The following is a 26,413-nucleotide window of genomic DNA, read 5'->3' as shown; positions in this document are numbered from 1 at the left end:
TTTTTTTTTTTTTTTTTTTTAAGAAGGAATCCTTTTTTTTTTTTTTTTTAAACCAGATTTTATATTTTATTCAAATCACATTTATTTTAAATTTATTTATTTATTTATTTATGGCTGTATTGGGTCTTCGTTTCTGTGCGAGGGCCTTCTCCAGTCGCGGCAAGCGGGGGCCACTCTTCACCGCGATGCGCGGGCCTCTCACCATCGCGGCCTCTCCCCTTGAGGAGCACAAGCTCCAGACGCACAGGCTCAGCAGTTGTGGCTCACGGGCCTAGCCGCTCCGCGGCATGTGGGATCCTCCCAGACCAGGGCCCGAACCCATGTCCCCTGCATTAGCAGGCAGACTCTCAACCACTGCGCCACCAGGGAAGCCCGGGACTCTCCACTTTTAACAAGCTTGCTAAGTTTGAAAACCACTGCCCTAAATGAGGTCACCTCTCAGCCTGTTCTCCAAAGCTTGTGAACCTGACACCAAGCGCACTTGACTCAGACAGCTAGTCATTATGGATACCTACTGAGTCCCTTTTCACACAAGTACTTATTCAGGTATAGAGTTAATGAGAAAGTGATGTTAATGGAACAAACTCTACTAAAGTGCTGTGCCCAGAACCCCCTGTACCTTTCTTTCCCAACCTTCTGTAGCTAGGTCATTTTATGTACCCCCCTCTCTTTCCTTCTCTCTGCCAGTAAATCCTGCAAATCCTTCACTTCTAGCTCAGAGCCACTTCTTCAGGGAAAACTGCCTGACTGCATTCCTTTCTTCCATTTTTGTATTTCTACACCAAATAGCCTCTGTAAAAGTCTTCTGGCTATTAACCACGTGGTCCCGTGTTTGTACTGTTTTCTAAAGCTCACATTGTTACTTGTTCACATCTCCTGCATATCTTTGTCTCTCTCCCTCTCTCATGGGGGTATAAATCTCTTAAAGGCAAATGCTGCGTTAGACTTCTTAGACTTCTCAATTGTCCTTGAGAACTGTGCATAAGCCTCAGAAGTTCATTTTCTGAAAATATCTGTTGAATGGGGAGGTGCAGATCATCACGTACACACTTCAGGTTTTCTTTGCAAATTATGAGAAATGGAGGACTTGATGTTTCCTCTGATTAATCTTAGCAACAATAAGTAGGACAACCAGGTATCACATGCCTCCTGATACAAGGACACAGGAATTCTACAGCATCACCTACAAAACCAGCTTGCTTAAAAAACTGAACATAAGTCTAAAAATGTCTCTAGATTTAACAGTTTACAGAAAATATGGGGAATGGAGTAATAAGGTAAACTCCACCATTCAAAGTCATTAGTCAGATTCAGAGGGTGGGAGGTGCTGATGGACAAATGATGAATCAGTGACATAGAAAAGAATCAGGGAGGGCCACCAATAACAAACAAAAGCGACTTTAGAGACGTACTATTTGCAATATGTTGAACTTTAAGATAATGAGGGAAGTTTGAATGTGGACTGGGCATCTCAACCAAATGAATAATTGCTATTAAACTTTTAGGTGTGAAAATGGCATGGTGGCTATATTTTTATATGCTTTTATCAGTTAGATATGCATACTAAAATATTTACAGGTTAAATGGACTAGTGTGCTTTAAAATATTCCAAGAAAAATATGGGGGGACAGATGAAACATGGTTGGCAAAGTGATGATAAGTGTAAAAGCTTGATGATGGGTACGTGGGGGTCCATTATTCTAGTTTCTCTACTGCTGTATATGTTTAAGTAACAAAAACTTAAAAATACTTAGGCAGAAAAATACCTCATATTCACCTTTTCAAATGGAATGAGAATAGAAATGCTTGTTTTAAATGTAAAAGTTCTTGCTTTCAAAGCAGAGAGAATTTTTTAAAGCTACCATTCAGAATATTTTAAATTTATTATTTATGTATATATTTATATGCTGACTTGTTCCACAAAGGATTTGAGGAGGAAAGTTTTTGGAATGGATATAATTGCTACAGAAAACATTGTTTATGCATTCATTCATTTGGGTCACTTGGAGGAGGCTGCAGCACCAGGAGTCTCTGGTTGCAAGTACAAAGAGAAGAAGATAATAATCTAAGGGACCCCCTCACCTGGATGATTCTCCCATGTCAATCAGGCAAAAGCTTGATTGAACAGATGGGCCTTAAGCTGTGCCCTGAAGGCCAGCCGACTGTGTCAGAGCAGAGGGCAAAACAAACGAAGTCATATGCCTTCCGTGCAAGATCTTTTCATCCTGGCAGAAGCAAGTCAGTGAAGTACAGGCATTAAAGCCCTGGTTGGCTGATTAAAAATTTATTCCATTGCTACTTCCAAAGAGGATTTGAAGTGGTGTCATGGAAATATATTTTCTGGGCCTCCTGCCCCAAATCTGGGGGTGGGGGGTGGGAGGAGTGAGATACATGGCCACAGGAATGCCTGAACCACATAGGCACAGCTAGAAAGCCAAGATCTTTCTCTGCGCTCCAAAGCGCCAGAAAATGCTTCAAATATTGAGAGTCAAGACAAGGTTGAGCTGTTTCTTAAAGGCCCAAAATCTAAATGTTATTAATTTCCCAGAAATTGAAGAAGATAGCTCTGAGCAGCTACTGTGTTAGAATGAACCAGTGGAAATTCCACTATTTGACCAGATTACCAAAGAATGAGAGTTTCATAGGGTTCTACTTAATAACTCAATTGTCAGATGAATATGGTGTGGTTGTTAGAAAGGAGAAGAAAGAAAGAGAAGAAAAGACACAAAGAAGAACTAATAGGAAATACTGACTGACAGTAAGAGAGAAAGGGACTAAGTCGACTGTTTTCTCTTTTTGTTCTGAGGCTAGATACTTGGGAATATGATTAAATCATTAATAGAAATCAGAAGAAGCCAGGACTGAGATGAATGTGATGATAAATTGATCATAGACATGTTGGATTTGAGATGATAGCAAAATATTTAGGTTGAAATGTCCATTAGGCAGTTGGAGAGATAAAAGGTAATAATTTGAAAACAAGATCAGAGCCAGAAATAAAGCTAGCTGCCAAAGGAATAGATAGCTAAATATGAGTGAGTGTATTTGTTCACCAAGGGAAAGAATCTAAGAGAAGAACAGAATCCTGTTCTGAAAACCTGATGGGTTAGAAGAGGAATTCAGAGAAGGAGATTAAGAAAGAGGATTCAAGGAATCAAGAAAAGACCATGTCATTGTGACTGTTGAATCCACAGTTCATAACACACAATATCTGCAGAGAATCCAAGTAGTTTGAATAATTCAGTTCAAGGTCAGTGATGCCCCCACTGACTCTGACCCTCTTACCTTCACAGTTAGTTATTGTTTGTTTATTTGTTCATGTGAGGACAATAGTATATTCAAAATATTTCAGCTATGGCACTGGAGGTTTCTAGAATCACTCTTAAAGTAGCAATAAAGGGTATTCGCTCTTTCCCTCTCTCTTTCTCTCTCAGTTTCTCTCTCTGTCTCTTTAATTTTTACATTCTGTCTGGACATTAAATGCTATGCTTTCTTTTTTTTTTCTTATGAGTATCTTAAATCCTATGGCAAGTAGCATGGTGGCAAACTGAATTGCCAAGAGGAGGTGATTGCAAGCCCCTGCCTGACCTACAGTTCACATGATGTGGTTGGCTTGGAGCCTGTCTCAGCTGTATACTGAGCAGAGCCACTACAGCCTCTTCAACATCCTGACCCCTTCATCCTCTGTGTATGTGTATAGCTAGGTCTCAGCAGAACTTCTGTGATCACGATAGCCCTCATTTTCAAGGAGAGTTTCTGTAAGTTAGAACAAGGCTGTGGGGTTAGTACATTTTTTTTTCCAGCCCTAGGAACTAAATACTTGAGTCCCAGAAAAGATACACATTTTGAAGATTCCCTAGGGTTTCATAATGATTTGGAGAGATCCCATTGTTTACGTTGTTACCAATAATCTGAAGTTTTCTCTTGTTGGACTCTTGCTGCCAGGAAATAGGAGGAGGAGAGAAAACAGAGGGCAAAGACTTTGCTTTCATTTAACTTGACCTCCAATCACAAAAAGGCCCAGCATGTCTTTCTGAACAACTCAAGCTGGATTCTCCTTCCATCTGACCTCCCAGCAAGAAAGGCTTCTTGCTGAACACCTTGGCCTGGCCCCAGCAGTTCTGGGCCCAGTCCCAGCCCTGGCACACCTCTCAGCAGCACATGTCCTGAGTTCTGTTCTCCTTTATATAAATATAACCATCCAAACTGGAGAGAGTGGCTGGGATAAGAGGGAACTAATGGGCCCTTCGGGGTCTGTGGTCCTCGGGGTGCCTGGAGATTGTGTTTGCCTAATTAGTTCTGCCCCACTATCAGCATGGATAACCCAGGGAGCATCATGATTGGTTTGACAAAGTTAATGGATGATCTGCAGTGAAAGCTTGATCACTGAGGAGCTAGCTGCAGCTCCAGCTGGAGGCTGAGTCCCAGCTTCAGTCTTTCCACACTTCATCTGACACTTCTTGTGCCTGTGCAGTAACCCCTGTTACAGGAGCCTTGAGCTTCTTTGCTCCACAAAATATAAGCAGTCCTCATTTTTCTCCCTTATGCTGAGGTCCAGTAGCCTATAGCTAGCTAAATTGGGAACACACATTTTATCTGAGGGTATTTCAAGATCCTGAAAGAGAAAAACCTTTAGACCCCCCCATTGCCAGACAGACAACAGAGAGTTAAACATCATCTCGCTTCAGGCCATGAGTCTGGGATTTGTTCATTACATTAGTGGCTGACACAGGGAGACCCAGGGCCTCCCAGACCAATAACACCCCAGGATCCTATGAATAGGGGTGGCTTAGGAAGTTCACTTCTGTGTATTCTGGACTTTGCTGGAATCTTGCTATCCTGGCTCCTCTGGAGTTGCTTGTAGTTGTGAGTGTGACTGATAAGCATATCACACAAATGCCACACAGGTCCTGGGGCAGCTGGTTTGGTAGCAAGATGACAGAGGAAAAAATTAGAGCAATGGATGTCTACAAGCAGCACTATTTTAGACATTTTCTGCGTATTAGGTCAGCCAACACTTATGGAATACCTGCCCTGTGCCGGGTACTAGGCTAGTCTCTAGGAATAAAACAGTAAACTAGTAGAAGCACTTTTCCTGAAGGAGGTATTATGGTCTAATGGGAAAAGTAGGCCCATGTCTTATATTTTCTGCCATCCCCTTTCCATTGTTCCAGACATACCATTTATGGGAAATGGAAGTAGGATAAGAAGTGGCTCTTGTTTCTCAACACACAAAGGAAAAAAGATTCTCTGCTTAGTTTTACTCTGACAGACTGCCTGGAGCATTCGTCCCTGGGATAATTCATCTTACAATGATAGCAGCCAGCCTGTGACTTGCATTTCCACCCTACGTCTCTAGCTTTCATGTGACTGAATAGGAAGTCCAAGCATGGTGTAACAACTGTAAGAGACTATCACTGTATCATCAGGCATGAGGAAAATAGACCTGAAATAGTCAATGGTCTTTAGGTATCTGGAAACTTGACTCAAATTGACAAGGACAAAAATAGTTAATGAGCTGAAAAGAACTGAGGTGGTATGGTCCAGTCATGGTCGGGATATAGGAACTCACACGATGTCGGCAGAATATCTATATCCCTTTGTCCTGTGGTCCTTTATGTTTGCTCCATTCTCAGGCAAGGTCCCTAAACCACTTGAGGCAAGATGGCTGCCAACAGCTCCCACCTTACACCCTTCCAGTGCCAAGTCCAGTAAAAAAAGCTCTCCCTCACTCACCCTCAGCAGTGCTTTGAACAAAAGTTCTGACTCTTCTCTTATTGGTCTAAATTTGGTCACATTCCCAAACATGAACCAATCATTTTGGCCAGGAAATTGGCTATATTCATTATACTGGGTCACATGACCAGTATGGAGGCAGAGCTGGTCTTGGCATCATCCAAAGGCACATAAAATGGACAGCTAGAGTGAGATGGTCTCCCAGAGGAAAGTGAGGGAACCATTTTCAGAAGAAAGAAGGGGAAATATTTGCTGGGTGGACAAAAACAAAAACAAAAACAAAAAAGCCTACAAATGTCAACCCCAAGAATTTTGATTAGATATATGTCGAAGTGAGTTTTCTGTGCTTATTTTATTTCCAAAAAGCAGAAAAATACATGGGATATTTGTGTAAATGGACCAAACTCATCAAAAGAGAAACTAGAAATAGTTAATATCCCAAAATTCATAATAGACTTTTAGAAACACAAAACCTAAGGACAAAAGAGAAGATGTACACTGAGAACAGAAGCCCTCAGTCCTAGGAAGACCCGAGGCAGGTCAATAAGGCAGGCTCAAAGCATGGATCCAGTAAACAGAACTGGAATGCCAGTGAGGCTGGGTCTTAGACTCAACCTAAATGTCAAAATTAGAGCATTGCATTGACACTGACATAAGCAAGAGTGTGAAGAGGGGCTGAGAATCAAAGGGTGAAATTAGACTTCCTGAACTCCCCTATGAAAAGGTCAAGGTAAGTTCTGGAGACATCAGAAGGTCTCAAATGACTTATAGTTGACAGTTGCATTTCACAGACTGATTTGATGCACATCCACTGGAAGAAAAAATATAATTCAAAAAATATATTTCTTATGTAAATTTAAATTCAGGTATTCTTAACCTTATAGTTCCAACTGGAAATCAGATGTTTGGGTCTTTGCAATGGGTGAGACATTGACTCATAAGTCTGAGTCCAAGTCTATGAAATTTTTCTGGTGGGAAAATATCACTCTTTCTTCTCAGTGAGAATACAATTAGAAGCAATCATCTGTATCTGAAATCAAGGATGACCTATCAGGTATGTCAGAGAAGTGCAGAGAGCTAGTTCCAGGCAAACACTATATAAGCTTCAGTAAGAAGAAACTTCCTGTGTGGCCTCAGGAATGTTGTTCTTGAGGGCAGTTGGCACTTGATCTGATAATGATTCCTAGACATTGTCCTACCAGCAGTGGAGGCAGCCATCTGTCCCAGAATCTTCAGCAGCCACGGTTTTCTTCTGTTAGCAGACTTTGCATTGTCCCTGGCTCTTTCGTATCTCCTTCAACTCAGAATAGCATCTAGTCTTCAACTGCCCATTCTCCTCTCAGGCTCTAAGCCACCTCTGAGAAAGGCTGAGTCCATTTCCCTCAGAGTTCTCATAGCTGGAGCCCGCAATTCTATGTAGCATGGGGACCCAAGTCAAGTCAAGATGTTGCACTAATCTTGGGTATGCCATACCATCCAAGGCATACCTTTAAGCTAAATTATAAAAGAGTACCTTCGGGTTAATTAGGGTATTATATGGTGTTGTAAAGTCATTTGGAAAATATATCCTCAGTAAAGAAAAACTAATGACAAAATTACTGATAATATAATTTTCACAGGATTTCTCTCTTTTTCTCTTTCTCAGTCTCCTGCCCTCCCACACAAATATTATTTCCTCATTTCCACCAAAACGGCCTACACGACATCAGGGAGGAGAACCACAGCTTCCACTGCCATTTTGATGTCACCTCTTGGACAAAAGCTCTGATGTGAGTTGCCACCCATTCAACCCAGGAAACATTGCAATTCTCCAACCTCATAAAAATATAAAGCTGGCAGCAAATTCGAACCTGCTCAAGCAGATCAGACAATGAGCTCTTCCTACAGTTAGTTTCTGAAGTTTTGACTTGGCCACTAGTCTGGATTCCTCTTTAAGGTCCATGTCGTGAATTACCTTGAAGAATTCTTCCCACGCCCCCCCCCACCCCGCCACAGATATAATCTAAAATGAAAAATAAAGTGTATTTTGGATCTGTATGCCTATAAAATTATTTTTTTTTCATTTATAATTCAGGGAAAAGTCTTTTCTAAAGTTAGTTCGAGAAATATTTTTGGTAGTAAGTCGCCTGTGAAACTCTCCCCAGCAACCAAGTTCCTTCCTGATTTATGTAGTCACTGGATGAAGAACAAAGATAAGGGCTCTCATCAGTGCCAGGACTGACAGCCACTAAGGGCTTTGTTATGCAGCTTGGGAAATTGTCAACTATGTTGGCAGAGTTGGAGAAGTTTTTTTTAAATTTTTGATTTGTTCAGCAACTTCTAGGTAATGACAATTCAAATGTGGTTCACTAATTTAAAAGGATAAGTGCCAGAGTAATTGTGTAACCTATTAAATGAGATCATATATTTCTTCTTTTTTCTTTATAAAGAAGTTATAAAATTGATATTCTCTAAATCTCTTTTTTTCTTACTTTTGATTGAAAAGTGAGAGTATTATTTTGCCCTCAGTGAAACTAAAGCATCGATGGTTTGGTGGGATAGAATGAGCAAGTGTAAGAATGGACGGATAACTTGCCATCGTGGCCTAATTATTTCTATCTTATCTACCCTCAATCACCACCATACTTTAGTACTTGTGGCCAACACATTAAAATAAAATCTACCATTTTTTTAAACAGTAGACACCTCCAAAGTAAATAGATGGGTTTCCAAAGCATAACAAGCCATCCAGATTAAGCGCATGTCATAGTCACTGAGAGAGTTCCTCAAGTTAACACAATTTCTAACACTGAGTGGGTATTTGGCAAATATCCGTTGAATAGATGAACTGATCAGCAGCAGTCTCAATGTCTAGTGAGCTGTGGAGGAACTGTTAAGAGTATGTTCTTCTCAGCGAGGCACTCCAGAGGGTACTTGATGAAAGCTGTTTGCAGAGGAAGACTTGGAATCATTTGGGGAGAATCAGAAGCTGAAAGTCCCATAATGGCAGGCATTTATTACTGTTCAGTGGCTCTAATTTTACCCCGGACTACTGTGGCCTTAGAAATCATGGGCTGCAAAAGAAAAAAGATAGAATGGACCTTTCTTCCTCCTTACCAGTTGAGGCTTGTCAAAGATACTTTCTGTTGTATAAAAAAATGAGGTAGATCTGTGTCTGCCTCTTCCCCTGAAACACTGGCATAATCAGTGCCCTCCCAGCCCTACCCAGGTAGCAAAGACTGGGATGAGTGTCATTTGGGACTATGAAATACCATAATGGCTTCTTCCATTCAGCAATCTTCCTTTTATGTTCTTATCTATACCCACCAAAAAGTAAAGACCCACCAAAAAGTAAAGGTCTGTTATGAAAATGCACCCAATTTAAAGCCTGCCCTATGAGAACTGCTATGCCTTAAGTATTTCAGCAAAAAATGCAATTAACCATTTGTTAACATTTTGAGCATTTAATTTTCTACTGAGGCATAAACCCTTCATGAGCAAGGCTTTTGATTCTAATAATCAATGAGTAGAGGCATATCAGCTACTGATTTTCCTAAGTCCTACTTGGCATGTTACAAAAAGCAGACACAGTTCTCCTGAAACCATAATCTGTCTTCCAAGCTCACTAAGGAATGAGTTTGGCAAATAAAAGTTATATAGAAACCTATAGAGTAAGAGGAGAGAAATCATAGCATCAGTCTTATTGGACATAATCTGGGGCAGAAACATTTTCCCATACAAACCTGGAGAAAATGCTTCACTTAACGGCCTCAAACTGTTGTCACAGACACATAGATTAAGATGCTAGTTTGCATTGCCTCTATTTTCGGATCATTTGTCCAGTAGCCTGCTTTTGGATAGACCTAGCTTCTCAGAAAAAGGATTTTACATCTGTCTGGTTAAGCTGTTCCAGCATTAAAGAAATAATAGTCATAAAGTTTTGATTTAGGTGTAACTTAGGCAAAGTTGGAGAGGGTGGGCGTGTGTGGGTGAGCAGGGAGGGGGTGAGAGGCAGGTGGTAGTGCAAAATGAACCTTAAAGGACTGAAACCTCAAGGGATGTCCATCTCAGACGCATGCTGTACCAGATTAGTGATGTGTGGGCCACTCAGGAAGGGTGGAAAGACTCCCAGGGAATCACCACAACGGCATAAACAAAACCCTGTGACCTTCTGTGATGCTCCTACCACCCTCTAGTGATATTTCCTGGCCTGAAAGGGCTGATAAAGGGCAAGCTTTGAAAATCATACCTTTGTTGTAGAGAGAAAACTGTGGACAGTAAATGTTAGAGCTGTGGAAGGAGAGGCAGAGGAAAGAACACCTGGGGGCCATACCTGACACCGCAGCAGATTTATTCCTCACCAAGCCTGCTGTTGTATCATTTCACCCTTCCGGAAAATGGAGACAAAGTGCTCACTCATTATACCTTACCAGGGGAAGCTTCATACACTAATGTAAAATATTTTGAAAATGTCACATAAAATCTATTATAGAAATACAAGATGTTATTAGAGATTTTTCTCTGGCAGATATACTGGAGGGGAATAGTCTCCAACAGGAACGGAACTGTAGTTTCTAGCCCCCCTTGCTGGACAAGCAATGGAAAAACATCAGTTCCTTCACCTTCCAGCTGCACAGCAGATGTTAGTGGGAGAGAAGAAGGTTGGGGCAGAGCAACTGGTCTGGTTCAGTGTTAGAATTCTCGTTCACAGCCTTATTTCTAGAGCTCTAACTGAGCCCCCATTTCTGCTGTGGATACTTAGGTGGGAAGATGGCCTTGTCTTCCTCCAAGCAAAAAGAAGAGAAATAATTAAGCTCATTGATAAACAATAATATATTCTCATTTTTTTTTAATGTGTCATGGTATTTTTCCCCCATGGCATTTTTACAACTTGTCTGTGAAATTTTATAACCACATTCAGGAAAACAGCCTCTACTGGGGTGGCAGCTTTAACACAGTACAAAGAAAGGGATGGAAGGCAATCATGTCTAACCAAAAACAAAGGGGAGCATTGCAGTCAGCAGGATGTAATTACTGGGATGGAAATGTGTGGCTAGGACACTGGGTTTTAACAACCCATGTGATCTTAGGAGCCCTAGCATCCCATCTTTGATGATGACACAGTCACGTTCAGAAAGAGAGACCAGTCTAGGATGCTTTTAACAGGGGTTCTCCTCTCTTCTCTTCCACCTTCTCTCATGTCTGAAAGAGGTTAGTGAACCAAACCTTTGAAGGACATTTGGAAGGCAGCAGACGCAGCTTGAATGTTGGGTTGTTGTTTTTTAATGGACTTGTCAGCAGCCATTCTCATTTGCAATAGAATTCCTTTTCTCTCTTACCCTTTTGCAGGTTTGTGTTTTCCCAGTGCTGTGCCAATGCTGAATAATTTACAAGGGTAGAAAAAGAAAACTGTCACTATCACAGTCCCAGGGCTCTCCACTCACTCATCTGTCACATGGTCAAATGTCACTGGTGCCATTATTTGTGAGGGGTGAGATTAACGCCGCGGAGCTCTTTGCCTTCTTTCTTTATCTATTGTTAATGGTACTGAACTCCAAAGTGTTTTGTTTTGTTTTTTAAAGAGCTGGTTGCCATTTATGCAACAAATGTCCCACCTAAGGAAATCCAAATAACAGACCTCCTTATTCCATCTCATCCTTTCATCTGCCTTCCTCTATTTCTTCTTATCTGGTATTTCCACTCATAGCATAAAAATACAAATCTAGTTAGAACTGTATTCAGAAGAAATGCCAGTGTTCAAAGTGATCCCGGTCGTGTTTATTCTGTTCCTTATTAGGAAAGAGAGAAGAGAAAAAGGCCATCCGGTTGCAGTAATCAGGAGTCACAGTGAATCATAGAAGGAGCCAAGGAAAGATCCCCTGCACTTTGCAGAAGGGGAATCAGGGCCAGGGCTCTCTGAGAAATTACCAAAGTGCAGAAATATGAGGATTAACATTTTTTTCCTTACCAAGAGGGTAAAATACCAGTATTAATTATATACTAGAAAAGGAGAAGAAATTGTGAAATTATAACAAACATCTAATTTTAATGTAACAGAGAAAATAAATGCCATAGAGTTAGAGGCTGATGTGTTTACCCGTGAATAGTTATTGCTCTGCGCTAAGCATGGTTAGGAGAACACCCATCCCTGCTTGAAGACAGGTTCTGAAAAGAATGATGTAGACATTTTAATAATTCCTATCTTTCAGTGTCTCGAATGTGAATATACAGAAATAATAATGATAGCTAATATCAATTGAGTACTTAACAAATGCTCTAAATGTATTATTTCTCTTAATTCTTATAAATATTGCTACTAATGTTATCCCCATTTTATAGATAAGACAACTAAGGCACAGAAAGTTTAAATAAATAGTTAAATCACATCAGTGGTGGTGGACCTGAGATTAACCCAGGGAAGAGGACACTAAACTTACATTTGAAAATGTGTATCTATACAATAGTGAAAAATTGGGGAAAGGCTGAAAATATTAATTTACTCTTATAAGTTTGGGTCACGTTAACAACCTTACAAAGACTACACCATTTGTTTCTGCCTCTCCTCGTTTGAGTGCCAATCGACTGAATTAAATGCTTAAGAATTAACTTGCTCCTGACCTTGTTGAGTGAGCTAATTTGAAGTGACTACAATTTACCTGCTTCCTGCTCTTATTCATGACATATGATTGGATCCTGGCTCTGGTTAATTAACAGGTAGGCTATAGGCACAAGTTATCCTGTCCCAAGTTGTCTTCTCATCCTTCAGTGCTTCTTTGTGTTACCTTTCGGTTTGCTTTGGGAGAAAACCCTGATATCCTATCTCATGTGATACATTAGAATGGTAGATAAAAACACAGTACAGCTCTGATCTCATTAACTGCCTTGGAAGGGCAGAGAGGAATTGAGGAGATCTGCTATCTCATTCACTGCCAGCAGATAAGTGCTCTCAAAGAGTACAAGGGCAAAATCCCCAAGGAACTTACAATAAAGAAACTTGGGTCATCTTGTGGAGAGACTCAAGCTGAAACTCAGGAGCTCTTTTTGTGAACACATAAAATGATCTGGAGAATCAAGCTTGACCCTGAACACACAGGTCACTTTTTCCAAATGCCAAATAAAAACCTGGAGTCTCAGGGTAAAGCTCTGGAACTTTCTATCTCTTCCTTAAAGGAACAGAGATTGACAGCAATGCAATCATTTAGGATGTTATCAGGCCTATGAGCAAACAGTTGCTGCATGCTGAAAGGGAGAGCTGCAGGGGACAGACAGCACATAGACAGGGCCACACCAGAATCAGGCATTTGCTCCAACTGATCTCACTGTACTGAGGGAGACACAATGTCACCAAATCTGATGGGAAGTTAGCATTGTATAGACACAACTTGGGATGGATACAGGTGTGTGGGAATGAAACACAGGCTGCAGATTTGTTGTTTCTTCACATTGAACCAATCCTTTCTAATTCCAGATACTCAGAGCACCAACACAAGCTTGGAAAATGTGGTTGTGCGAAGTCACTATAGGAAACCACTAATGGTTGCCCTTAAAGATATTAATGCAGGTAGGGGTTCTCAGAGGGAAAATGAGCCCATTCTTACAAAAGTGACAACAGCTGAAAACAGTTTTCAAAGTCCCATTGTGTGCCCCCAGCCCCTTGAAGAACAAAGATGGGCCACATGGGGCTTCTTGGGTAGACTCACTAAAGAGTGATTCTTTGCAATGCCTTGTCCAACAAAACATTACTCTTGTTAAAACCCAGCCAGAAAACTCAAGAAATCTGGAAGGGCTCTTGGGAGTGGAAATTCTGAGATCACAGAATTCTGCCGTCTTGCTCCAACTTCCACAATTTCTTTTTCCTCGTGACTTGAGTAAGTTTCTCTAGCTTTCTTCATGGGACTAACCTTTCTGTTTTCTAAACCAATAAATGTGAACTAATAGGGCACCAGTTCTTTGAGGGCACATTTTAAAGAATCTGTGTTGAAATCATTTTAGATGATCCATTATCTGGCTTCATTATCCAGCAGAATCTTAACTTTCTGATCCCTGTAGTGTGTGGTAATAATTCTTTACCCCACTGAGAAAATCCATGAAAATTGCTAGTGAAAGCCAACACACTGATTCGTACAACAAATGATTATTGTTGCACACATTACATGCGAGGCACTGTGTGATGAGCTGGTGACTACAAGAACAAGACCCATCCCTAACCTCATGAAGACTGATGTCGACTAGGGAGACAAAGACTCACAAGCTGATAAATAAAATATTGGTGTGTTACATAAAATGATGGAAATAGACCCAGGCTATTATGGGAAACACCAGAATAGAGATTTTCTGTGATTTTTTGCGGGTGGGGGGGAGACTGAGCTACTTGCCTTTGCACCATGTAACCAAGGGTATCATTTTCAAAATAAATATAACAATTTCTGTAAAACATCTACTTCACAGAGAAAGTATTTTAAAGTACCTTAGCATACTCATGTTGGCAATGAATGCGGCTTATTAACAGTTAAATTTATAATTCATTGAAGCAAACTTGAAAAGAATGCTAATTTAATAAAGTACTGTAATGTAGTACATAAAATAACTCACACTCTTTCATTAATTCAAACATATCTCCCTACAAATTAGTGAAGCTGTAATACATACTTGATTTCTTAATTCAGACATCAGTGAGCTAAGCTCAGCCTACTCAGGTGTGCAAACATTTCTGAACAAAGGAGCTCTTTAAAATAGGTTTTTGAAGGTAATTGTATCACTGTGAAATAACTGGGAACAACTGAATTATAAATTTTGTATGGCTCTTACAAAAGGTTAATCTGTATTCATAAACACATATGTATAATATATATGTGTATTCACTCTGATCCTACAAATGATAAAGCTCAATTTTTTTATGTGCTATGTCACCATAGGGCTCAGATCCTTCATTCTATATATTCTTTCCCATTGTCAGACTCTGAGCCAGCCAATGTGACCATAATTGGAGTTGCATATGTATACCTAACTTTGTTTTACAAAATATTATTGGTTTCCAATTATTGTTACTAAAACAATAGGCATACCAAGAAAGCAAATTTTAGTTGTACAGGCATTAATTGTGCAGTAGGACTATGTGGAACAAGATGGAAATTGTATATAATATTGGTAACATGTGTTCCTAGAGATTCATTAACACAAGTATTTTTGAAATATTAAAACAGGTTTTATAGTAGTCAAAGTTCAGTATGGACATTTGGAAACCTTCCAGAAGATGACTGGATGAAATAATAGGAGCAAATATTATTATTTTCTTTTACTAGAAGATTTCTTTTGTATGATTAGTAAGTGGATACTGCAAGCTTCTGAAAGGAAAAGTGTTTCCAAACAGATGGAATTCATTTAAATAAGAAAGGTCAGAAACGTGCAGACAGAGGAGCAATGGTGCCTGGTATGACCATATGAAGGTACTGGATCATGACCAAGAGCCAAGCAAGTCTGCTATGATGGCCGGTATTATAACAACCCACTGCTGAAGATTTCACATTGGCCAATGTAGAGTTTTTAAACCTTTCTGATTTTTACTAAGTACTGTTATTTCTATTATTGTAGTTATCACCTTATTCATATAGTGCTTCTTTTGGCAAACTAAATCGCCACACAGATGTTAGTCTCCATAACACCTCTACAAAGCAGACACACCACATGCTTATGAGATGAGCTCCATGTGGTCAAGGTTGCAGCACAGCCTTTTTCTTTAACCAGATATATTATTCAGTAATAGAGCTAGCCATCTCCATTTATCTATCTATCTATCTATCTATCTATCTATCTATCTATCTATCTATCTATCTAGTATTAGGATTCTTTCACTGTAACAGAACAAGAGCCAACTTTATTTAACTAAAGACAGACAGGGACATTTATAATTAAGACTGAGAATTGATAATTAAGACACAGTAATAGTCAAGGAAACTAGACCCAGGGACTGAAAATCCACGCTGAATCCAGGCAGCTTCTCCACAAATTTGCCTCATCATTTCTCTCTGATTGTCCTTCTTTGCTCTGCAGTAACACGTGGATTTATGATGACAACCCATAGCTCCTGAGTTTAGGACTTTGCCAGTCAAAAGACCAACTTAGGTTGAAATAGAGTTTTTGGTTCCAATTCTAAAGTCGCTGGAAGGAAAATCTGACTGGGTGAGCTTAGGTCAGATGTCCACTGCTAGTCCAACAAACTCTGGCCAAGGGAGTGGGATCCAGGAGAACAAATATGATTCCTTGGGCAGCCAGTTATGTAAATGAAAGAATCATTTAAGGGTTGAAGAGCTTAAATATAAAAGAGACAGACCATCCTACATGTGACTATGACAAATAAATAATAATTTATAGTACTTTATATTTTACAAAAATGTTTTCATATATATTTTCAAACTTTACCTCATTCACTCTTCACAATGCCTTTCAGGAGGTATCATTATTCCTATATTTTGGATGAAGAAATCAGAGTTGGAAAGACTCTGAAGCTTGCCCCAAGCCACAGAGCTAGAATGTGAAAGAGCCAGAAATAAGATTTTCTGGCTCCAAATTCAGTGCTCTAGAATAGTAGTTTCTGAATTTGCAAGACTGTGGATAAACTCGAAGAAACATGTTTCCATTTATCTTTTTCTTAAAAGAGGAGGACTTCTAGTCTCTTTCCTGAGCAGGTTCCCCTACCCACCCCCTAATGAATATACCTTGGCATCCTCGAATGATTGTCCAGCATGTGTTCACAAAGCGGTTTACCAAACAGACTCAGCATGAAGTGTCTGCTTTATTCAACTTTTCCTGCTGTTTCTCCCCCATCAGTTTCCACTGTCCTTGAAGGGCCTGAAGACTCTCACTGTTGCCTCTATTGGTAGGGCACTTCCTGGGGAGGCTGATGGTTTTTCCAAAGGCATTCTCTCTGACGTTTCCAAAGCTGCCCCTCCTTGAGGTTGCAGAGTCGTGTTGAGATCCCCGTGGGTGAGATAACGGCCCTCCTGTCTCATCACACTGCTTCACCCAGGCCACGAAGCAGCTCTGCTGGAGCCACATCCCACAAAATTTGTTGAAAACAAATTTCCTCTTCTAACCCTGACCTCTCTCTTAGCAGTCCCGATAAAGTTCATTCATTCATTCACCCTTTTCACCCTGTCATCTATCCATTCATTCAATGGATATTTATTTAGTTCTTACTATGTGTAAGAGGGAGTGCTTGGTGTTGGGAGACACAGTGGTCAACAGGGGAGTCTAGGTCTCTCCCCTCTTTGGGCTCACTTCTGGTTGAAGGAGGGGGAAGGAAAACAAACAAACAAATGAACAAATCAATCAGATGTGGTTGGAGAGTGTGGAGTTTGAAGTTGGAAAGGTGACAGGGGCCAGAAGATGAAGGATCACAGAAACCTACAAGTTCAGCCTTTAACCTATTGTCAGTGGGAAGTCTTCGAGGTTTTTAATTGAAGAGTGAGTAGTCGGGTAATCAGATCTGTATTTTAAAAAGACCACTGTGATTGCAGTGCACAAAATGAATTGGAGGAAGGCAAGAATACAGGTTAGGTCAGGTGTTGTTTATAGTAAAAATCCAGAACAGATAAAAAGGTGACTTGCACAGCAGTTAGTGGCAGTAGAGATATTAAAGAAAGAACCAACCAGAGTTAATGATTAATTGGATGTGGGGGTAGGAAAAAGGAGAGTGGGCTCTATACTGTTAAAACATTGCACCACCATAAATTTTGTACAATGACAATATGTAGCATTTTAATATCTTTCTGGTTGTTATTAATTACCATTATTGGCATCATTATTCTTATCATTTCATATTTTATTATATCATTGGGACTGGATGAATTCATGTTATTTAGAGAGACAGTATGATATAGTGAGAAGTGCAGGGACTTGGGAGACAAGAGAAATGGTTATGCAATTCTGGCTGTATCCTATAGTAACAAGTGAATTGGGCAAGATGTATGACCTCTCCCAGACAGTTTCCTTATGTTTTATGTGAAGATGCAATGCGTCTCTGCTAGTTGTTGTGTAGAACAAGGAAAGTTTACATTAAGTATCTGACTTAGTGCTTCATTGCCTGACATGCAGTGGGTGCTCAATTAATAGTCGCTATTATTATAACATTCACATAACACTTAATTTGACAAGCCAAATGACCATTTAGCTGGTTATTTTTCACAGCAGTTTTATGAAATAATAGAGAAAGTAATGAAAAGAGATGAAATCATTAAGGTGGGGGATAGAGGGATTAATATTTTTGCTTCTACCCCAATCTGCCAAGGACATTAGACAGTATTGACCATGTACTTTAAAGTTCAAGAGTCTATGTGCAGAATATCCTGCCCATGGGTAAGGGATAGTTAAGCAGGTTGTTAATGGGTATTTCATGAATTTTAAAGCCAAGTTTCATTGTCAAGTAAGTTTAGGAAATGCTGGGCTTTGTTAAACCAGTTTTGTTTCTGCAGAATTTACCAACATTTTAAATATTCTCAAGTGTGCTGTAAATCTCCAAGAAGGGAGATAAGATGCAGCATCTTCCAAACTTATTTGATGATGGAACTCTTTTGAGACTAGTTTTTCACAGAACACAAGTTTGGGAAATTTTGCAGCGGACTGTATTTTCTTGAATATCTGCATCTCGTGTGTATGCTGTCTTTACCCTACTTTAGAAATATCCACCATATCTGAGAGACATAGTAAAAAATAATTTTTCATGACTTAGGAAAAGAAAATGTTAAAACCATCCAAATGTAAGAAACTTTATATTCCTTGACATTGATTGTCAGAAAAAATAAAAAAGAAGAAAAATAAAATTCATGGAAAGTATAGAAAAATTAACCATTTCCATGTTATCTTTACGTGCATATAGAATAAGTGAAATGACTCCTACCGTAGCAAGGTGTTACTCATGTCAGGTATAAAGAAGCTCTTCCATGTATATATTTAAACCTTGTGGAAACTATGAAGATACCAAAGCAATGAATAATAATCTTTAAAAATATGCATCCATCCTCATTTATTTATTTGAAGGAGATCAGATAGATATATAAGGATATATATTTAAGTAACACTGCTAATTGCAACAGCATACATATAATATTGAAATATCACAGAAATCAGGTTAAGCTGAACAATAGTACCCAGGGAAAAAAGAAATCAAAATAAATCAGTGGTTGACTATTAAATTTTATTTTCAAGTGGCACTGATATTAACATCAAATTTAATGTCTGTCGTTGAGAAAGGACTGAAGAGTCTGGTCCAGTTAGTACTCTGACTCATCCCCCATCCCATAATACCTTCGAAGGTGGTCCTCACTTTCCTCCTTGGTCAGTCTCACTGACAAGGCTGAATGGCCTTATCCTTGACATTTTATATTACCGTTTTCTTTGTTGGTCTGATATGGTGTCTGATATTCTACCATTAGTAGAATATCAGACACCATAATTTTGATTTGGATATCTCAATGTATAGCCAGGATGTTTTCTGCTGACTCCTGAATGTGCTTTATGGAATTTATCTTTTTTCGTAGACAACATGACTTCTGCAAAAGAGAGATGTAAGGAAACACTTATTGCTCCAAAATCATGTCCTTGATGTTACAACAGGTTATCTACATATTTCTAGAAAGAAACTGGTTCTGTGTAGCACATTCACCTTTTTATTTTTTTTTCACTCATGAAGCAAATCTTTGTGTCCATTTTCAAAAGTATATGTACTGTGTATTAGATTCTGTCCAACAAGTTCTCCCTGTGCAGTGATCCCTTGTATCATTGCTACAAATTGTCAGTGCCCCGGTGAAATGAAGATATTGATTTCACCATAACTCCTTTCACCACCTCCATAGGAGGCTCTTTCTTCAGATACAGAAAATGCATTAAAACCCCATGCTGTCACAAGGTAGATTAATGCCCTTGTGTCACAGCTCTCCTTGGAAACTGCATCAAACACCAAGCATTCGAACTGGATTAGGAGCCACCGAGACCTTTGAACATCCCAAGATTGCCATTCTCTTCTGTCCCATATGAACAATGGCTCCTTTTGCAAATAGAGTTATGAAAATGAAAACGCCTGGGGACAGCAATGCACAGATGCCCTCCTGTCAGGTCCTCACACACAAAGCAGAGTGGACAGTCATGGGGACAGTGAATCAGGAGGCATAACCAAAGTGAGTAAGAAAAGGCAGAAGGCAGGAATGTCAGGTATCTGAAAATGCTTTTGAAATATAACACACTAAAAAAAAAATTCCTAAAGAAAGAAATGATTTACCTGAGTGACTCCTTGACCCATCAAAGGTGACTTTCTCCTGAAACTTCACCTAATACTTGCTTCCTGACCTCAGCCTTCTGGGATAATAGCTTCTGCTGCTTCCTAGTTAAATCCTCACTATTTGCTTAATATCCCTTGGAAATGATCCTCACTCAGGGTTCCCTGATATGCCACATGATTGAGCTAATCACCTCAAGCAATTTTTTATTCTCATTTCTAATTTAGCATGTCTCTAATTTCAATTTTCTTCCCCCAGAACCCTTTAAGCAGACTTGGCATTTCTATCACCATATAAACCATTTATATCTCTTATTTATCACCTTATAATAAACAAAGAGCTTCTCCTTCTAGAGAGAGAGACAGTGTCTATTAGAGAGAACGTAATTGTGATACGTATGAGCACCTAAAACAGTTTGATAAAAATCCCTTGATTTCCATTTTCTGCTGGTGACCTTCACAAAGGCCCTCCACAAAGAGCTCCAAAGTCCTCAGACAAGAACCAAAGAAAGTTTATAAGGCTCCTATAAGGGTCCTGTCTGTAGCCTTGCCGGCTGTTTAACATTCACCTCCAAGGGGCACCATGCACATGTGCTGCAGTATGACTGGTGTCCATTGCAGTCATGCAGTTTATAATTAGAACTCTCATATATGGCAGTCCTAATCACAGCCAACCACATGATAATACTTGTGAAGGGTTGGGTAATCCTTGTAGGTAGGGTCTACTTTTGGGTGAATTTGAATTTGGTGTTAGGATGGGGGGACATTCCAGTAGGCATTTGTTAATTCAAAATAAGAAGTCATTGGCCTTCTCACCTAGTCTGTTTTTGGTCGTGTCATGCAATTGGTTCTCAAAATCAGGGATGGAGATTGCAGCTCCTGTGGATGGATATTCATACTCTGATGTTTTCAAAGAATTTCATGAAGTAAGGTCTGGTCCTGTAGGAGTATCTGCCACCCACATGAAACCAATCAGTTGTCAATTACTTCTCCACTGGTCATCCCACCAAAGTGGAGCTATGGGTATAGGAGAGGCCCTTAATAGTAACATCTGGCTGGAAATGTACTTCTGTCTGTATTTTTCTGTTTGTATGTTCTGGGTGCACAAATACTTCTATTATCAGAGAGGGTAATGAAGGCATTCAAACACCAATCAGGCTCACCAAGATTGGGAAAGACCTAAATCTTCCCCCAAGATAACAGGAGAGATTATTTGCAATGCCTTTGTGAGAAATAAGAATTCCTATAAAAAGCTCAAATCTACTTACTCTTACTTAACCCCACAGCTGGCCCTAAAAGAAAGTGTGAATTAACTTAACCACAGTTTGCCACTATCTCAGGGCCATGGTCATCTTGCCTCCTGGGACTTCTCACAAAACCCAACACAACCCAAAACATTTTAAAGAAATTTTCAGATATGTTGGAATTCACCAAGCCAGATAATTTTGGACCACAGACCCTTTTTCTGAAGGACTTTTTCTTCGACTAGAAATCAAAATACTCATGACCTCTGCCCACATACAATTTCCAATCTAAGAGCCAGCAGAACAAATGCATGGATGTCTAAAATGTCTATAGGGCTACATCTCATATCAAACAATGATTATGACACCTGTCCTTGTTCCACTGTTTCTTCCCCCTGACTTGACCTTAGCAATACCGTCCTCACATCAAATTCATCTCTTTTTGTGTCCATTAAGCTCTATGATGTCAGCTGTGAACTGCCAGCAGTTCTGAATGACAGAGTATAAATATAAGGGGAGGAGTGGCCAGAGATGGAATTGAACATAGGAAAAATCAAATCATGAAGGGTCTTATATGCCCTATGGACAGATCTGAACTTTATCCCACAGGCAAAGAGGAACTGTTGATATTTTTTAAGCAATAGAATAATAGGATTATATTTTCATTTTGTAGGGATTACTCTGTCTGGACTTGAGAGGGCAAGATGACAATGGTGAGACCCATTAGAAATCTATTACAGTAGCAGTCAAGAGATATGATCTGGGCTAAAACAGAGGTGGTGGGGGAAATGGAACTGGGGAATATATAAGAGGAAAAAATGATGGGACTAATTGGATTGCAGGAATGTGAATAAAGAAAAGAGAAGTTTGCACTGACTCTAAGATTTCTGACCTGGGATAATTAGGTAATGGTTAAGGAAAATTTGAAAAGGAGCACATTTGGGGGAAAATATAATAAAATAAGGGTGTGCCTGCAGGCAGGTGGAGATGTGTGGTCAGCAGTTGGCCATGTGCATCTGTGTCTCAAGAGAGAGCTATAGATTGGGCAGTCATTAGCCTACATATTGTGGGTATAATAGTTTGTTAGGGCTGTGGTAACAAGATATCACAGACTGGGTGGCTTCAACAACAAAAATTTATTTTCTCACAGTCTGGAGGCTAGAAGTCTGAGATCAAGCAGGGTTGATACCTTCTGAAGGCTATGAGAGAATGATCTGTTCCAGGCCTCTCCCCTTGGCTTGTAGATGGCTGTCTTCTCTCTGTGATTCACATTGGCTACCCGCACGCTCTGCCCCCGTGTGTGTGTGTGTGTGTGTGTGTGTGTCTAAATGTCCTCTTCTTATAAGGACATCAGTCATATCGGACTAGGGCCCACCCTGATGACCTCATTTTAACTTAATTTACCTCTGTAAAGACTGTATCTCCAAATACGATCAAATTCTGAGATGATGGAAGTTGGGACTTCAACTTATAAATTTTTGTGGGGGATGCAATTCAGTCCATAAAGAGTGAGCAAAGCCACAGGAGTAGAAGGGATCCCTCAAGTAGGTTTGAGGAAAGAGAAGAGATAAAAGAACCCAGGGAAACGTTAGGATTTGGGTAGAGAGGGAAAGGCCTGGCAGCACAGCAGCCTTGGGAGACCTATTTGGAGGTTTTGAGGAGAACCAGCTGGGTGAGATTTTTTAGGTACTGGAAAAGTTTCAAGAAGAGAGTGATCTCAGAATCAAATGCCTCTGAGAACCACATAAAGTGAGACTATAGTTGGTAGTCAGGAGGTCACTGGTGGTCAAGCATTTTAAGGGGCTAAATGGGCTTATTAGCTGGATTGCACTGAGTTGAAGATTGGGAAATGAGGCAGTGACATTTGTGTGACTGGAGACTATGACTCTAAAGGGAAGGAGAGAGACAGTTAACTAAGGTTGAGGAAGGGTGGGCCTTTTGTTTTCTTGGGTTTATTTTCATATTTTAAGATGGAAGAAATGTATTAGTTGGCAATAAAGGGAATACAAGAGAAGATTGAAAATAAATTTAGATCTTTCTGAAACATAAGTCTGATGACATCATTTTCTTGCTTTAATACTTTCAATGGTTTCTAACAGGTAGAAAATAATGTCCAAGTTAGTTATCATGTCACACATGCCCTTTACAACTCAACCCATGTTACCCCTTCTGTTCTCATGCTATTCAAGCACCTGCCCTATACTCCAGCTTCATAGAACCACTCATCATTATGTGGTCTGGGCCTTCCAGGCCTCCACACACCTGCACCTGCTGCTTTCCTGTTGCCTGGGATGCCGTCTTTTCCTTCTCCACTTGAGATATCCCACTCAGCCTTCAGAGATCCTTATCTAATGCACTTCTTCTGTGGGGTTTGACCCAACCTTCTTCACCCATCTTACTCTCTCCAGTGCCTGCCATCCTTTGCTCCATTTGCATTGCACTGCAGAATGCATCCCACTGTATTGCAGTTATTTATATCCACACTTATCTATCCCTATAGACTGTAATATCCCCAAGTTCATGAAAAGGCTCTTACGTAGTTCTACTCTCCAGCACTTACCCCAATGCCTGGCTGCTACTAGTGCTCTGAATTTCGTTTCAGTGAATGAATGAATGACTTAATAAATAACTTAAAACTTCCTTATATCTAGGTACTTTACTAATTTGAGAACATTTGTTGCTTCCTTCTAGCTCCATTATTTTTTGCTTTGAATCCATCTAAATTCTACTTATCCTTTATGAGCCAGTTGAAATTCCAATTCTTCTCCCAAAGTACCACCATACCCACTCCAATTCACACACACACCCAGATTCCAAATTACACTGAACTTACCTTGTCTTGACCAGCCACAGGATCCATCCCTGCCTTTGCTTTCAGTGTTATTTTATCTTCTAATGACCTAAATATAAATCGTATCCTTTAAGTTTTATGGAATCCCTTAATATTAGAAGGTAAAATTAAATTTAAGGCTTAAAGCATGGATTGTAAACTTTATTCAGGGAAAAGATGCAGCATGTTTCCTCTCCTCTAAGCTACTGAATATTGTGCCCTGAATAGTTGTGTTCTCAAGAGCAAAGTAAGAGACAAGAGTCAATGTTTGTTAGTGGAAGTGAATATTTGTAAGAGGAATGAGAAAAGGAAGGGAGTGCCCTCTGGCCATTGTAGCCCAAAGGCAATAAATTGAGAGGTTCTGAGTTCTCATAACACAGGTCACTTTTATCTTGGTTACCTAAGTTTGTCTCAGAAAAATCCCTTCTGGTAAAATCAGATTCATCCTTGCTTGAATAGGTTCACTTGGGTGCTAAAAGAGGTTCCAAGGGCTTTTTTAAGAACACAACAATTTTATATGGGCTGTATCCAGGTGGCATAGACCATAGATGATGATAATGACAATGAAACTTCAAATTCATGATCTGCTCACTAAAATAAAAGAGTTAAAATGATTTTATAAGTAAGTGGACATCAAGTAGTTTAACATTATAAATTATTTTATTATTGTTTATTCTATTTGATTTATTTAAGTAATATAGGCACATAATGAAAAATGAAACATGGCAGAAAGACTCAGGATAAAAAGCAAGAGTTGCTCTGTTACCACCACTCCCATGTCTAGACACATTCCCTCGTGTGTCTCCCCAGAGGTAATCACTTACAATTCTTTTTTGGTTTTAGTTCCATCGATGTTTCTGACCATCCCTTTAAATGATGAATTCCAGCCACAGTTTCTTTATTATCAACCTCAGAATTTATTTACTGGCCATATGTTATGATAACCAGGGGAGCCACATGGATACATTACTCCTTTCTCACTTTTTTCCAAGATACAACCTCATTCACAGTTCCTCCAATGGTTATCTCTGGTTCTGTCAATGACTACCACTATTGAACAGTACAATGATAAATTATTTTATGTCTTTAAGTGTGACAGAACACAGTTTTTTTTCCTCATCTATAGGTATACTTGGTTTAGAATAGAAATTTATGTTTGGCAGTTGCAAGATTCCATGACAGCTTTTGAAGTATACCTGTAATGTGTGTAAATAAAATTGATGCTTGATCAAATATGTATAGCTGATTCACATTGTTATAAAGCAGAAACTAACACACCATTGTAAAGCAATTATACTCCAATAAAGATGCTTAAAAAAAAAAGATTAAGTGAGAAGGATGTTCCAAATTCAGAAATGTTGTTTATCAATAAAGCACACAGAGAGACCTTCAAGATGGTGGAAGAGCAAGACGTGGAGATCACCTTCCTCCCCACAAATACATCAGAAATAAATCTACATGTGGAACAACTCCTACAGAACATCTACTGAACGCTGGCAGAAGACCTCAGACCTCCCAAAAGGTAAGAAACTCCCCACGTACCTGGGTAGGGCAAAGGAAAAAAAAGAAAACAGAGACAAAAGAATAGGGATGGGACCCGCACCAGTGGGAGGGAGCTGTGAAGGAGGAAAAGTTTCCACACACAAGGAAGCCCCTTCACTGGTGGAGACAGGGGTTGGTGGGGGGGAAGATTCAGAGCCACAGAGGAGAGCGCAGCAAGAGGGGGTCAGAGGGCAAAGTGGAGAGATTCCCGCACAAAGGATCAGAGTTGACCAGCGCTCACCAGTCTGAGAGTCTTGTCTGCTCCCCCCAGGGTATGGCGGGGGCTGGGAGCTGAGGCTACAGCTTCAGAGTTCAGATCCCAGGGAGAGGACTAGGGTTGGCTGTGTGAACACAGCCTGAAGGGGACTAGTGCACCACAGCTAGCTGGGAGGGAGTCTGAGAACAAGTCTGGAGCCGCCAAAGAGGCAAGACATTATTTCTTGCCTCTTTGTTTCATGGTGTGCAAGGGGAGAGGATTAAGAGCACTGCCTAAACGAGCTCCAGAGACTGACGTGAGCTGCGGCTATCAGCGCAGACCCCAGAGACGGGCATGAGATGCTAAGGCTGCTGCTGCAGCCACCAAGAGGCTGTGTGCAAGCACAGGTCACTATCCGCACCTCCACTCCCAGGAGCCTGTGCAACCTGCCACTGCCAGGGTCCCGAGATCCAGAGACACCTTCCCCGGGAGAAGACACAGCGCACCTCAGGCTGTTGCAACGTCATGCTGGCCTCTGCCGCCACAGGTTCGCCCCACATTCCATACCCCTCCTTCCCCCCAGCTTGAGTGATCCAGAGTCCCCTAATCAGCTGCTA

The 26,413-nt window shown here is 40.2% G+C and overlaps 1 long non-coding RNA gene across 1 annotated transcript in view; it reads left to right on the top strand.

Moving 5' to 3' along the window:
* LOC309614607 overlaps window positions 1–25,863 on the top strand; it is a 47,768-nt gene extending 21,905 nt beyond the window's left edge. Inside the window, exons 2-3 of the long non-coding RNA XR_014236315.1 lie at window positions 372–18,364; window positions 18,410–25,863. This is a non-coding gene — a long non-coding RNA (uncharacterized lncRNA). The remainder of the gene's footprint in view (window positions 1–371; window positions 18,365–18,409) is intronic.
* Window positions 25,864–26,413: the final 550 nt, after the last annotated feature.

This window comes from Balaenoptera borealis, assembly GCF_965194805.1.
Source record: "Balaenoptera borealis genome assembly, chromosome: 17".
NCBI lineage: Eukaryota > Metazoa > Chordata > Mammalia > Artiodactyla > Balaenopteridae > Balaenoptera > Balaenoptera borealis.
The sequence above is the reverse complement of the archived record's forward strand: the minus strand, read 5'-3'. Positions and strand labels throughout refer to the sequence as shown.